Below are 11,508 nucleotides of genomic sequence, written 5' to 3'. Positions count from 1 at the left end.
TTAGCATGTCTGCTTTACATCAGAAGGTCTTGGGTGGAGCCACAAACCAGGCCTTGGGGGGCACCAGGCCCTGGGTGCACGCCCCATGAGTGTGTGGGAGGAGATGCCCCACCTTCAGAGATCCAGTTCTTAAGGGGAAATGGCAACATGGGGGCAAGGGAATGAAAGAGGGGGAAAAAAATATTACAAGGTTACATTTGAGAAAGCATTACTTTTGCTGGCCTAGGCTTTCCAGCTTTTTCCCAAAGAGCTTTTTGAGGAGTTAAGATCAAATAGAAAGATAAAGCAGCAGATGGAGAGGGCAGGTGGGGTATTCGTAGAATGAGAGCTATTAACCCATAGCTCTAAATATTTTTTTCTTTTTTAATCTCTCTAATGCCTTCTGGGACAGAAGGAACACATAATCACAATACTTGACACGAAACCATTGGAACAATATCTGGGTAAAGTGCCAAATAAGCCAAGGTTTATGAAAAATGTAGAAAATGTCAAAAAGTTCTGAAATTTCAAGGAAGGAGTTCATTGCTTAAAGTATTAGTATATTGTTTATTAAGTAAAAACAACTACTTATCTCCTATTTCATCTATTTCAAGTAGCATATTTGGAAAATGGAAAAAAAAACAAACATTGGGCAGAGGAATTGAAGCCTATTTGCCCAAATGTTTTCCCCCACAAATTCATATGTTGCAGCCTTAACACTTAATATGACGACTGTATTTAGAAACAGGGCCTTTAAGGAAGTAATAAAGGTTAAGTGAGGTCATGAGATCTGAACAAATATTTTCCAAATGACGAGTATGTAATGTTACAAAATCCAATAGGACTGGTGTCCTTATAGGAAGAGAAAGACTGCCTCCATGAAAACAGAGGAAAGGCCGTGTGAGGACACAGAAGGCATCATCTGCACCCCAATGAGGGAAGCCTCACCAGATACCAACCCTGCTGGCACTTTGATCTTGGACTTCTAGCCTCCAGAACTATGAGAAATTAACTTCTGTTGTTTTAAGCCCCTTAGTCTGTGGTATGTTGTTATGGTAGCTCGAGCAGACTAATACAAAGCCCAAGGTAAATAACAAAGTTTTTTTAAAAATAAATGTTTTCTTTCTGGGTGGGTGTTGGGGTGGGCATTGTACTAACTGACTTAAAATTTTGCTTGGATGAAAAATATCCAAGATTTTTGGGAAATATTCAGATGAGATTGTAGGAACATTGCCCATGATCGATGAGGAATGATGGAAAATGGGGAAGCTATTAGAAATCCACAGGGAGCCACTCCAATACCACTTTTAAAAGGGGGAAGAAGGCATGTGGTAGTATGTTGTACAAATAGAATTATGAAAGTTATATTACCACTTGAGCTTGCATGAATTTCTAAACTATTAAGCAGTGTTATTAAAGTACGGAAATACAACAAGTAGGATTTTGGACTTAATGCTGTTTCCCCAACCACCCCCGAATCCACCCACCACCACCCCAATAAGCTGGAAGAATACAGTCAACGTGGTGGTAACTTTGGATAACATTAGCTGCTGAGCAATCCTACTAGCCAATTATTGTTAAACTAGATTCAAGAGACTAAGAACTTTCACATCAACCCCAGTTTATTCAGTTTTTAGCAATGACTTGATTGACAATATAAAAGATCCGGGTACCAGATTTGTAAAACGTACCAGAGTTTGTTCAACCATTCACCACTGAAAGACACTTGTGTCTAGTTTTGGACTGTTGTGAATAAAGCTGCTATGAACATTTATATACAGGTTTTTGCATGAACATAAGAGTGTGATTGCTGGGTTGCACGATAAATGCACATGTATTTTTGTAAGAAACTTAAACTATTTTATGGAGTGGCTGTACCGTTTTACACTCGCACCTGTAATGTATGAGTTTTCCCCATCCTTACCAGCATTTTGTATAATCGCTATTTCTTTATTTTGGCCATTCAAATAGGTGTGTAGTGATACCTAGTGGGAGCCATTACAGTAACAGGATTTTTTGAAAATGTATAATGAAATTATCAACATTTAAAAGACCCTTGAAACTCTGAACAAATATTTTCCAAATGACCAGTGCGTAATGTTACAAAATCAACCTTGAGTGTTGTGATTTTAAAATATGTTCACAAACTCTTTGACACCTCTCCTTTCAGAAGGCAAAAGCTAATTCCTCTCCCCTTAAAAGATTGTACTTAGTGATCCTAACAAATAAGAATATAGCAAAAGTGGTGGTGTGTGACTTCTGAGGTTATAATAAAAGACATTGTAGCTCTACCTTGCTGTCTCTTGGATGCCTTGCTTTGGGAGAAGCCAGCTGCCATGTCTGAAGGACTCTCCAGCATCTATGGAGAGGCCCACATAAGGAATTGAGGCCTCCTGCTAATAACCACATGAGTGAAGTTAGAAGTAGATCCTCTTTGTCTTCAGTCACACTTTAGATAACGATAGCCCTGGCCAACATCATAACTGCAACTCTGTGAGGGACCCTCAGTTCTTTGGAGGCAGCAGCCTTCCAACAGGCAACTTGAGGGTCCTTGAAGCATGGCAGCTGGCTTTCCTCAAAGCAACCGATCCAAGAAAAAGCAAGGCAGATGCCACAATATTTTTTATAACCTACCCTCAGAAGACATGGCCTGTCATTTGTGTAATATCCTTCTGGTACACAGAGCAGCCCTGTTCAATCTGGGAGGGAACCACATGAGGACATGTACATCTGGAGGTGAAAATCACTGCGGGCCATCTTGGAAGCTGGCTAACATAGCATTTGAAATTTTACAAGTATCACTCTGTCCCCTGATTTATTTTTTTCTGTATAACTTATTCTTATCTGATATAATATTACTCATTTTTCTATTTACTAAATATTAAGCTTTGCGAGAGCAGGAATTTTTGCTTGTTTTATTGATTGTTATATCCCACGCACTACAAGGTGTGGCACACACAAGTAGAAGCTCAAAAATATTTTGACCGTGAATGGTAGTTCAAAGGTTAAAACTGGGAGTATTGGGTTGGAAATTACATAGAATCTGGGCTGTGCTAGGAGAGAGCAGATTCTTTGACAGGACGGCAGCTCCTTGTTATCTGAGTGGTGATGCAGGGACTGGACACCTCCTGGTGGGTCTATTAGAGAGGGGAATGATATGATTGGTTGGATTACTTAATATTTATGGACCTTTCTAAATCTATTACCCTATCCTTAAATTTTTTTTCCTGCTTATGGAGATAATACGCGTATATTTTTTAAATTCAAATAATACCAAAGTAGAAAAACAAATCATTCACAGTACAAGATAACCACCATTTACATGACAATTTTTGACATGTATACATGCAAATACAAATATGTCAGGGACCCATGCATTCACAATAAAATATTTATTAAATGAAAAGTAGGCTGCAAAATTGTGATAGTCAAGATTTCCCAGTTAATGCAGGTATACGTACTTTTAAAAACAGTTCTTTTTATAAAAATTACTCATGTTCATTTTTAAACCAAAAAGAATTTAGAAAGTTCAAAGATGAAAGTCACGTGAAAACCTGCCAAGCTGTGAGAACCACTATAAAAATGTCAGTACATATCCTTCCAGACATCAGTCATATAGTCTGAAAAAGAATTAAAAAACAAACAAGCCCAGAAAAACAGAAAAGCTTGGTTTTGTTTAAGTTTTAGAAACTGCCAGAAGCACCTTTTAAACACCAGGAGTTACCCTGAGCTTTTGGTGGCTCTGGTAAACACAGACCCACAGGAAAAGAAGAGGAAATCAATTATGAATTTACTGCTGATTCACTAGCCCCAAGGGCAGTCAGGGCAGGTCAGGTGATCCTAATCCCATCAAGCACTGAGTTGACTCAAGGCCGCACTTCAGCTTTTCTCCTGCCTGCTCCTAGGTTGGAGTGTCCTTCTGGGCCCCACTGTAAACCTGGAAGTTGCTGGTACTGATGCAAGAGAGGGCGAATCCTCTCGAGTGGGGACTCAAGTCCTGCACCAAGAGAGGGAGGGTTCTTGACAGCACGCAGGAAAGAATTCAAGCGCAGACCAGAGTTAGAGACAAAAGGAAAGCTTATTAGCGAAGGAACACGCCTCTATAGACAGAGACGTGGTCTCCTCTTAGAAGTTCAATGCGCTAGCCATTGCGCAACAGAGCCTCCAAGACGTGGCCTCCTCTTAAAGATAGAGAATGAGAGAGATGAAGAGGGACTGAGAAACTGAGAGGGACAGGGTGAGAGGGACAAGAGGGGCCTTGAGTGTTCTGGGAATTCAGTTTATATGTCATTCTTAGTTTCTATGAATTACAGTTTAAAGACTGTTTACCTGTTTTCCTTTGATGGTATGAGTATGCAGCATGAAAGGGGCGAATATGCAGTCTCAGCCTTTGTTCTGCAGGGAAAGAATAGTTGGGTTTATTTTGTGTAGGATGACTTAAAGACTCTGTTTTCCTTTGTGGTGTGGGTAAATTTTTTTAGTAATCCCTATCTTCCTTTCTTCCCTTGGTCTGGCAACATTACAGGCTTTGAATACAACTTATCAATTTGTGTGCTGTTCACGCCTCTTCCCTATATCAGTACTGCTCCTCTACCACTGCAGCTCTGATTGTATCTAAAAATATATTTTGCTCAGCTTTTCAGTACCTTATCTTTCCCTTTCTACCCAGTGCCTCAGCCACTCAGCCATCACTTTCAAAGCAGCAAATCCATGTTGCACAAAGTGGAGGCACATGTCAGATGCCCTTCTCTGTGTTTCCCTGTTCTCTAGGATTGTAGCTTTTCCACGGCCAATTTACAAACTCAACATCCTCTTCCTCCTGCGAGCACACGATTCAGCTGTGTGACATTCTATAAGCAGCTCACACATTGTGGTAACAGTCCGGCCATGTGGTAGATCTTTCATCCATGACACGCAGAAAATAGTCAAGAAGGGCTCCCTGTACCCTACCCCAGGATTTGCGGAGTTTTCTCTATTTTGATCTCATATAAATACTACTACAATTGAGATAACTGCTAGGCCTATCTATTATATAATGTCGTATTAATAAAACAATAAACACAGGCATTATTTCACCTAAACACAATTTAAAACTACTTTAATTCTAGGGTACATCTTGTTCCCAGTATTTTATTTTAAAAATACTATTAAATGTTCATATCAGTTTTAACATAAAAGCATTTCAACTTAAATATTAGCTCTGATGATATCAGATATTGTTTTATATGAAACTTTTAAGTAACAATAAAATAATGAAATAGCAATAACTTAGTTGTATTTTTCCATTAGTTTTAAGTTGCATCATATTACTCTCAAATACTTCATATAGTATGTCTACTTTTTTCTTGTTTACTTTCCCTGATGTTTATCGTGTACCTATTATCACATGGTTTTCACTGAAATAAACTGCCTTCTTCTTCACCTGTCCAAATCCTGACCATCTTCAGCCTCTGCATCTTCCAAGTAGCCCCTGTGTTTGACTACATTGGTCTTCAAAGCAGAGGCAAGCCAATAAACCCCTGTAGCACCTTCTTAGCTCTGTTGCAATATTATATTCCTTAGATTTTTGTGTGTGATGTATGCTGTCTTAGAATGCACTTTTTAGGGCCAGGGTAATGGATGCTTTATATATATCCATGTTCTCAAAAAAAAAAAAAATAAGAAAATGCTGATGCAAAGTAGGAACTTTAGAAATATGTTGATTAAATAATCCATCAGGGGATAAAAGAGTTCATATTCAGATTTGACTTTAACAACTACTCAGTAGTAGTCCTTGCACTTTTGTCTGTGAACAGGTGACAGTCTGGAAATGATCACTTGAAGAGTTTACTAAAAATGCAGATTCCCAAGCTAGGGGGGCAGGAATAGGACCTGAGAATATGCATTTTAAGAAACAGCACAACTACCCCCAAAATGCAATAAACAGCCTATTGCTAGTTGCTAATTCAATATTCATTTCTACCTTCTTCCTTATTAAAAACTCCAGCTTTCAACAGGGCATAGTGTACCCAACCTCAAACTACATCTCCCAGATTCCCTTGCACCTAGAGTGGCTATTAGACATAATTTTGACCAATAAGATGTAAGCAGAGGTCACTGGGTGGGAGCTTCTGGGAAAACTCTTAAAAGAGACTCAAAGTCAGCCAGCAAGGCCTTTTGCCCTTCACCTTTCCCCTCTTTCCTGCCTAAGAATTGTGGACCCCATGTTAGTCTAAGCATCTGTCATGCAGTTATCAGGCGATAAGCATGAGGATGAAAGTGACACAATTGAGGATAGATTGCTAAGTGGAGAGGAAAAAGGTGTATAGATCTCTGAGGCAGCATGGAGCTCCAGGGGCTAGCCATGGATGGCTTACTTCCAGACTTCTTGCTCCCTGAGAAAAATTAAAGCCCTATTTGTTAAGCTACAGTAACTTGGGTTTTCTGTTACTTGCAGCCAGATGCAATTCTAACTGGACAATCAGAACAGAATAAGAAATGCGAGGGCTTTCTGTAGAATGTCTGCAAGAACAACATGGAGTCCATTATGTTAATTATGCAAACTGTATAATTAACAAGAACCTAGAAAACCTAAAAGATAGGATAAAAGCATAGTCTCTTCTGTCAACAGCAACAACAAAAAAGAAAAGCAATTTAAAATTCCAGAAAAACAAACAAAAACCATGTGAATTTAGTTGTAGCTGAAGCAAACAAAAATGTGCCATAATTTTTGAGCAAACAGTGAAGATTTTTGACTTTGTTATTTGGGAGATTCTCTTTTAAGTGGTCAAATTTAGTGAGCACAGATTACATATACTTTTCTATAGACCCAGTCATTCTACAGTTCTATAGTAAATATTCATAATATTTAAAATAATCATATTTTTAACGCTTATTATTTTTCAAATTTTAGAAATGGTCCATAGGCAAGGCACTGAACTTGTATTTATAGAACATAAATACCCTTAACCTTGACAATGTAAAAGACTGGGAGTAGGAAAGAGGAAGGAGAGAAGGGGGTTGGTATAGGCACCTTCGTCTCCTAATCTCATACAGCAGAGTGTCATTGGAAACTTTCTAACCCTGATGGATCAAAAATGGAAGTCTAGGTATGTTACATGAAGTTATGCAAGTAAATACTAGAAAAACTAAAAATAATACAATTAACAAAAATTGAAAAGTATGGGGATAAAGGAGGTGAGGAGCAGATCAATGTACTAAAATCCTCATTTTATTTTTCATAGCAGGGAATAACATACACTACTTGGAGCTGATGAAATAAGACAAGTACATGAGAGTTATGTTGTGATCATCAGAGCTAAAAAGAGACATTGGCAACAGTGGCTTCCTCTGGGTTGTGGCCTTGAGGATTGTTGGGGAGGAGGGAGAAGAGAGATTTTCTTTTTTCATTTGATATGTTTCCATACTATTGGAATTACTGTAATCCCCATGCATCCATTCCTTTCAGTAAACTCTTTGATTCTGACAACCAGCTGGTGTGTGGAGCAGTTGAACTATACAGTCTCTAGAAACGTCTTCGAGCTCAAACACTCCCATGAGCATTTTCTCCGGCAGAGTCACTGGTAGGGGTAGGAGAGATGTCTACTGTTCCTTCCATGGGTTTCAGGGTAAATAGGCTTTTAGAAAGGTTTTACTTAAATTCGCTTTCAAAACAACTAAACATAGTTAAAAGACAGTTTTGAGACTGTTTAATGAATCACTTGAAAAATGCCACTTTTCATTTCCAATAAAAATGAATTTTAAATATTAAACATTTGGATTACTTTGATTTGTATCATGAACTTCTATCTTTCTGAAAATCAAATCAAGAGATCAGAGAAAAGGCGTGGCAGCAATGAAAAGAAACCAAAACAGAGGTATAGCTTTGCATTCTTTCTTCAATTTAGTGTTTAAAGAAGCAGCAGAAACATCACCTGTTACATAAATAACTGAAACGAGGAAAGAGGCGGCTACCATTCTGTAACAAAGTAACAAAAGAAATCCACAGAAAGAAACTTCTGATAACAGAATTATCAGGCCAGGTAGGATACAATATAAAGAACATTCTCACCTAATTCTAATTTTGGTCTGTCATTTATGGTGATTTCCAAACTGGTATTAGGCACTTACGAATTTGAGACCCGGTAACATTCTAGAAATGACTATTGATCCATTTTTAAGGACTAATTTTAGAGTCTTGATGTTTATCAAGGGAAAGATAATCTTTTAAATCTGAGAAGAATAGGGAATCCTATATGGGCATGGAGCAAATAATCAAAGTGTCTTTAATGCTGTCTTGAATGCATGCACATCCGTGCGTGCCCGCCCCCCACCCCCAAACACACTGCATTACTGCCTCCTCTGCTCTGGCAGATACTCCGGTGGGTCATGTTCAGAATAGGCTCTTCTGTGGAGAAGCTTTGGTTCTCTTGGGAGCCTCTCAATCTCCAGACTTTTCCTATTTTCAGTTGATGGTCAATCCATGTTTGGGCACGGGGATAGTAACAGAAAGGGACACGTCAAGGATGACTCTAGCTTCTTGATTTATGCAACAGGAGATGCCATTTATTGGGATGAGGGACCCTTGGAGAGGACCCTGGTGTGGGAGATCAGGGATGTTATTTTAGAGATATTGATTTCCAGGCTGCTCTGAGACATCTAAGTGGAGATGAGAAGTAGGCAATGATGTAAGGGCCGAGGGACAAACAGTGATAAAGTGACGTGGCCCCTCCCCTCATGGATCTCACAGTCAGTGGAAACAAGATTTCAATCAAATAATTACAAAAATAAATAGCAACAAAGTTTCATGAGAACAAGGGAGTGTTTAAGAGGTAGTGAATGCTTCTGGAAAATTCATAAGATGACTGAAAAAGCTGTATGAATGTAGCGATATGGAGGTCCTTAGGGAACCTGATGAGAGCTGTTTTGTTTTCAGAGTGCTGGGGCAGAAGCCAGACTGGAGTGGGTTAAGAATGAGGAAACAGACCGAGCATCACAACTCTTGAGAGAGGTTTCCTGTGAACAAGAAGGGGGTAATAGCTGCAGAGGGATAACTGTTTCGGGGAAGGTTTTTGAGTTTGTTTTCAGTTTTTGTTTTGTTTTTAGAAAAGAAAGAGATGAGTACATTGAAAGGCTATTTCTAGGAGCCAGTTTTTGAGGAGTGGTAGGATAATCAATAGTGTAAGTTTTCTGAGAAAGTGAGAGATGGGATCCAAAAAGTACTGGCTTTGGCCTTGGGCAGGATCGGCAGTTTTCTAAGTCGTGGAGGATCAGAGGGGTGGAGGGGCGATTGTGGCGGCTGGACCACTGGTGTTTCCATATGATGGTGTCACTTTCTCCACAAACAGAGGCAAGGCCCTGTGCGAAGGGTGATGAGGCAGGCTGAGGAGAGCGGAGATGGCTTGGAAAAGAACAGGGGAGACAGCCGATGAGGAGAGCCAGGTCCGAAAAGAGAGATTTGAATTGCTAGAGTACCTTCTGCCCTGTGGTGTGGCTCCTCCAGGGCCAGGGGCAGAGAAAGCAGGTGGCTGAGTTCATTCTGAGTTGAGACTCTGCCAGACAAGTGCAACAGGGACAGAAAAGCAATTATGTTAACTAAGGGTAATGACAAAAACAGTACCGGAATGGAGAAAAATGGGATCACAGCTGGATGAGGGAAGAAAGGAGGAAGTGGGCAGAGAAGATGGGACAAAGGACTGAGGGTCCTGAATAGGGTGAAGAAAGGTCCCAGGAGATCATCTGGAGGGATGGCAGGGTGTGGGTTGCGTCACCCATAAGGATGCTGATAGGCGACAGCAGGATGTGGGCAGAAGGATCCTGTAACCCTGGTTAGTGGACAACAGAGACAAGGACAAGAAGCAAGCGTTATGGTGGGGCCAAACAGCAGGAGCTTTAAAGGAGCAGTTTTTGTTTTTTTTCACTTCTTTTTTCTTCTCTTTTTGGAGACCTTGACATCATTCTCTAAGATATAGAGGCTTGAGAATTTGGCAGGAAAGTGGAGATCAAGAGTTTTGTTTTGAACATGTGAATCCAAGGAGAAATGACATCTCCTTGACAATCCCTTGAAGAAAAGGGAGAGGAATGCCCTCATCTTCCTACCTACAAGTCTCCCAGCCTCCTTCTTCCCCAGGAATACAGAAAAGACGAATTACTCCATGTCTATTTTGGGGCCCACCCCATTTCACCTCAGGTGGATGTCTCCTTTTCCATCTTTACCTCTCTGCTAAACCATTCTTACTCCATGCAAAGATGCCCCACTCCATTCGTCCTTATAAACATAGTCCTCCTACTCTGCCTCAGAAGTACCTGGGGTTCTGCAGATTCCTCGGCTCGTGTGGTTCTAAAGCACGGTAAAGTTGGAACACCCTTGCTCCTGCTTTCATTTAAAATTTCAAACTTACCCTTCATTTCTCATTTCTCCATTCAGCCCTCTGCAGTATGGCTCTGTCCCCCACTCCTGCAGCAATGGTCTTCCAGAGGAAGCTCCAGGGTCTTCCTTGGGATAAAATGGAAGACACTTCAGGGCTTTTCTTACCTGACTTCTCAGCTGCCTTTATTAAAGCACATGGCGCTGCTTCCTCAAACAGTTTCTCTAGTTAGCTTCACAGACAATCCCCTCTCCTTTTTCTATTTCTCTGGCAGGCTCTGCTTGTTATCCTTTACTGGCTCTTCTTCCTGGCTTCTAAAGGTTGGTTTTATGTTTTTTTTTTTTTCACTTTATGCCCCTGTCTTTGGCCATCCCATCCAATTCCATGGCTTCAAATACCGTCTATATTCCAAAACTCTTAATTTCTATCTTGTTACTTTTCTGGTGAGCTTCAGACCTATAAATCTGTTTAGATGTCATTCTCCTTGGATTCTTATCTCCAATCTTGATCTTCTTTACTTTCACACCAAACTTCTCAAGTCTCTATATCTTAGAGAATGATGCTCAAATCCATCCTGTTGCTAAGTCTCTATATCTTAGAGAATGATGCTCAAATCGATCCTGTTGCTGAGAATGGACACCTAAGGATCATCCCTGATCCCTTCCTTTCGTCTCTCTGTTCTATGCCTCGCTTGAATGAGTTTCTCCCCATTCCCTCAAATATCAAAGCTATTCAAAAAAGACTTTCTGACCCACCATCTAAACTAGGTTTCTTTGTTACATGCTCACAGCATCCAGGTGTTGATCACAGCACGCATCTCCCTTACTAAACTCCCTGAGGCAGGGTCAGTACGCCCTCTCCGGAGCAAGGACGAGCATTCCGCAGACCAGGGGCAGCCCTGTCCCACACGGGCACCCGACCCTGCGCAAACCCTTCGTAGACGGATTGGAGCCAGGCCCAGAACAAGCCAGGGAAGCCGCGGGTGGGATTGGCTGTGCCTCCACCGGCGCTAAGCACGTCCCTGTCGGTCTCGCCGCACCTCGGCTGCAGCCCGTGAGCCGCCCAGGGATCCAGCGCTCCGGGAAAGGGGAAGAGCCTCCCGCGCTGCTGGGCCCCACCACGGCCTGGCGGTCGTCGCCGGTTTAAGCGCAGAGGGCCGCGGGTCACGTGCCGGAGGGCGTGG

At 41.1% G+C, this 11,508-nt stretch overlaps 1 long non-coding RNA gene across 2 annotated transcripts; it reads right to left on the bottom strand.

The window, feature by feature from the left end:
- Window positions 1–1,140: 1,140 nt before the first annotated feature.
- LOC112469259 lies at window positions 1,141–11,502 on the bottom strand. 2 transcript variants are annotated; one of them, XR_003042583.1, is made up of 4 exons: window positions 11,081–11,502; window positions 10,359–10,453; window positions 4,309–4,374; window positions 1,141–3,116 (listed from the first exon to the last, which is right to left on the bottom strand). It is a non-coding gene; the product is annotated as an uncharacterized LOC112469259 (long non-coding RNA). The 2 variants fall into 2 exon arrangements; XR_003042584.1 differs by having other exon boundaries at window positions 11,365–11,502.
- Window positions 11,503–11,508: the final 6 nt, after the last annotated feature.

The sequence above is a fragment of the Pteropus alecto genome, unplaced genomic scaffold, assembly GCF_000325575.1.
Source record: "Pteropus alecto unplaced genomic scaffold, ASM32557v1 scaffold146, whole genome shotgun sequence".
NCBI classification, from domain to species: Eukaryota; Metazoa; Chordata; class Mammalia; order Chiroptera; family Pteropodidae; genus Pteropus; species Pteropus alecto.
This window is presented reverse-complemented; position numbering and strand designations above follow the sequence as displayed.